Consider the following 3,373-nt stretch of genomic DNA (forward strand, 5'->3'; position numbering starts at 1 on the left):
GGAACTCACTCTGTAGACCAGGCTGGCCTTGAACTCAGAAATCCGCCTGCCTCTGCCTCCCGAGTGCTGGGATTAAAGGCGTGCACCACCACGCCCGGCTGTGATCCATTTATGTAGCAGCATAGAGGAGGATTCTGCAAAGTTTTTCTGTAAAATTCTAGATAGTAGGTAAGTTAGTCTTTGCAGGCCCTATGGTCACTAAGACAACTGTTAAGTGTGAAAGTATGGGGAAGGTAGCCATAGATTCATAGGCCAATGAGCTTGACTGAGTTACAGGAAAAAAATTGTTTCTTTTAATACCATCAGGCAGTGGGTGAGAGTTTGTTGGGTAGGCTGTGGTTTGCCGGATTGTGGAAGAGCAGGACTAGAGGGAAATAGGTTGCAGAGGAAGGTGGTGGCAGATGCCAGAGGATTTTGGATGCTAGCCTTGAGCTGGGAATCAATATCCTCTATAATGAAACCAAGCCTGGTATGTCTCTGCTCAAAGTTATGAACACACAGACTTTTCCATTAGAACCAGATGTTTTCTATTTATACCTTAAGATGGGTGTGTGCCCAGCTATAAATTAAGACATTTCTGTGACTGAATATTAAATGTATTAAAGTGATACATGGAGAGCAAATGAGATCTCTGAATGCCCCTAGTAAAGTCTGAGTTGGGTCAGCAGCAGAAACTTGGCATCTTTGGAGTTCTTACTGTAACTGCTCCTTAGGAAGAGACCAAAAGTTCAGATCCTAGAGAAAACCAGAGAATGCTTGGCCAGGCCCTCAAGGTCTCTGAACTCAAAATGCCAGTGTGAACTGATTCCAAAGGGAAATATCCAATCCATATCTTGACTACTTGTAGGAATATCAACTCTGATGTAACTTTGGTTTAATTTCATTGAGATTTATGTTGGGTACTATAGAAGGTGCTTTCATATGTTTCGGAATTGCTTTTTCTTCCACTATTATCAGAAAATCTGCAGTTTTCCCTCCCTCCCATGTTGTTTTCCCTTGCCTAAACTTTCCAAAGACTCTATTGATGTTTTCATCCTCAACACTAGCCCAGGGCTGATGTGAACTGAAGTCAGCGGTAACTGAGCATTTGTTGAGTGAATTCATTGGGAGTAAACATTTGTCCTTATTCAGAACAAATGTTAAAAACTATATTTCTGTGCTCTTCATTGTTGCCTACTTTTTGTTGAGACATAGTCTTCTAAAGTCTTTTTAATTTATTTCATTAAAGTATTTACTATTCGATTTCTAAAAGCTTGTACTTTGGCATTATAGTTCTGGAAAACATTGCAGTATGAAAGTGTTGTAGTTTCTTGCGTACAGTGTAATGGGGAAAAGTGTAGGTTGGCTTTTAAACCAGAGAAATCTGAACCTTCAGTTGTAACCTACTTACTGGAAATGACACAAGGAGATGTTGCCAGATCCTCTCAGAAAGCAGTGGGCTTGTAATCCTTCCTCCCACACAAGATGTTAGCGTCACCCTAATATATATATACCTATAAGTATTTTTAAAAGTCCTTTCAGAACCTGAGTTCCCTACCCCTGTAGCATAGGAAACTGTCTGTTTAAAAGGACATTTCTTTATGCATATGTAATATTCAATGAGTTTTGTTGATCCACCCAACTTAATGCCCATGGTAGGTAGTAATCAGTACTCCCAGGACATAGCTCATCACTATGCATTTTTATTTTAGTTTTTTAGCCCCCAGCATTTAGATTATACGTTTCCTAGTGCAGTTGAAATCATTTGTTATTGGACCATTTTAAAAGTAATCGTGACATATTGAAAAGAAGATTGTGTGGGCGTGATATAATGATTATAATTAAGTGACAGAGAAAATAACACACCTACAGAAAGCTGAATAAACAATGGAGAAAAGAAGACAGATCATGGAGACAATTGCATTGTTGGTTGAAAATTATATATATTTAACCAAGAGGGATCTGCTTCATGTAATGGCAAAGCCTTTTTGTTGGGAGTGGGGCAGGGGGTGTGTCTGTGGATATGTAGTGCTTCTGGCTGCCAATGTTGCTTGCTTCATCGGCTGCCCCGTGGAAGTCAGAGCATTCTGTTTAAGTCAAGGGCAGGTAATTCTTTATAACTTAAATACTTAAATTTCTTTTATATTTTAAAATTCTCTTATAGCCTTTGAATTGCTTTGACCAGACTTTTCAAGCTTTCAGCCAAGGTTTTGTTTCTTTTTCTTTTTCTTCTTTCCAAAATGTTTTGACTCTAGCTTATACTGGGGTAAGAGATAAACCATGTTCAAGGATTGGGCAAAGAGACTCCGATTTAACCAATGATTGTTTTTTTAAACATTGATGGGGAAGAGATACACCAGTTCATGTGATGAAGGTCACAGCTAAGGAATAATGTGGGACAAAGAGCGTAGGAGGTGGTGTGTGAGGGACTTACTAGCTTATTTTCTCCTTGCCTTAACATTAGGAGAGACCTTTCAGGTTTGCCAAATAGAATAACATGTAGTTCCAGCAATGAACCCTGTGTGCGTGTGTATACACACACACACACACACACACACACACACACACACAAACACACATACACATATATATGTCTGTGTGTGTATATGTGAGTGTGAATGTCTGTATGTGAGTGTGTGTGTATGTATGTGTGTTTGTGAGTGTCTGTGCATCAGAAAATGGCCATATTTTAGGAGGCCAGCTTCATTAGGTGGAATCTGGGAGGAAACAATTAGAAGAGCAAAGCCGGTCAGTCTTTTTCCAAGTTGGACTGGAGAGGAATTTGCTGGCCAGGCCTCTGTGTTCCCTAAGCTTATTAGTGATTGGCAGTAGCTGCAGGGTTTGTCATCGGGACAGAGTTGTAGCGCTGATGACCCTTTCCCCTCTAAGTAGGTTTTTGGATCAAATTTACAGCACACTCTTGGGGAGGGATTGTTTTAAATCATTTTATCAGTCAAGCCCAGCGTCGGGCCATCTGGAGCCTGTGTTCTTTATTTTGCTGTCTGTTCTTCTACAAGCTTAGAGCACATGGGATTTCCAGTTATTTTGTGAAATTTCCTTTAGGATCTTATTCACCCATTGGGATATTTTAATCCAAAGGCTCTGAGAATTTTTCGGACTGCTGTTTGAAGCACGTGAATTAGTCAAAACCCTCTTTTGGTCATATTAGTATGGCCAGGGAGGAACTATTTAAAGTATATTTTTGCTACAAGCACAGGTATCAAATTTAATAGGAAATTCCTTTGACTTTTGGTTTTACCAAGGAGGTTTTGTTTTCTTTTTTTCTTTCTTTCTTTCTTTTTTTTTTTTTTTTTTTTTTTTTTTTTTAATATTTTTTTTTTTTTTTTTTTTTTGTTTTTTACAAAACAAAGTAGCCTATCAATTAAACTCATGT

At 38.8% G+C, this 3,373-nt stretch overlaps 1 protein-coding gene across 2 annotated transcripts in view; it reads left to right on the top strand.

Moving 5' to 3' along the window:
* The window catches only part of Fam171b (family with sequence similarity 171 member B), a 56,365-nt gene that overhangs the window by 32,979 nt on the left and 20,013 nt on the right, over positions 1-3,373 (top strand). Inside the window, exon 1 of one of the 2 annotated variants that reach the window (XM_029536524.1) lies at positions 2,003-2,085. The exons of the other annotated variant lie outside the window; for it this stretch is intronic. The gene's annotated coding sequence lies outside the window, so the exon portion shown is untranslated. Of the gene's footprint in view, positions 1-2,002; positions 2,086-3,373 lie in introns of those variants that run through there. 2 annotated transcript variants of the gene reach the window in all.

The sequence above is a fragment of the Mus pahari genome, chromosome 3 (genome assembly GCF_900095145.1).
Source record: "Mus pahari chromosome 3, PAHARI_EIJ_v1.1, whole genome shotgun sequence".
NCBI classification, from domain to species: domain Eukaryota; kingdom Metazoa; phylum Chordata; class Mammalia; order Rodentia; family Muridae; genus Mus; species Mus pahari.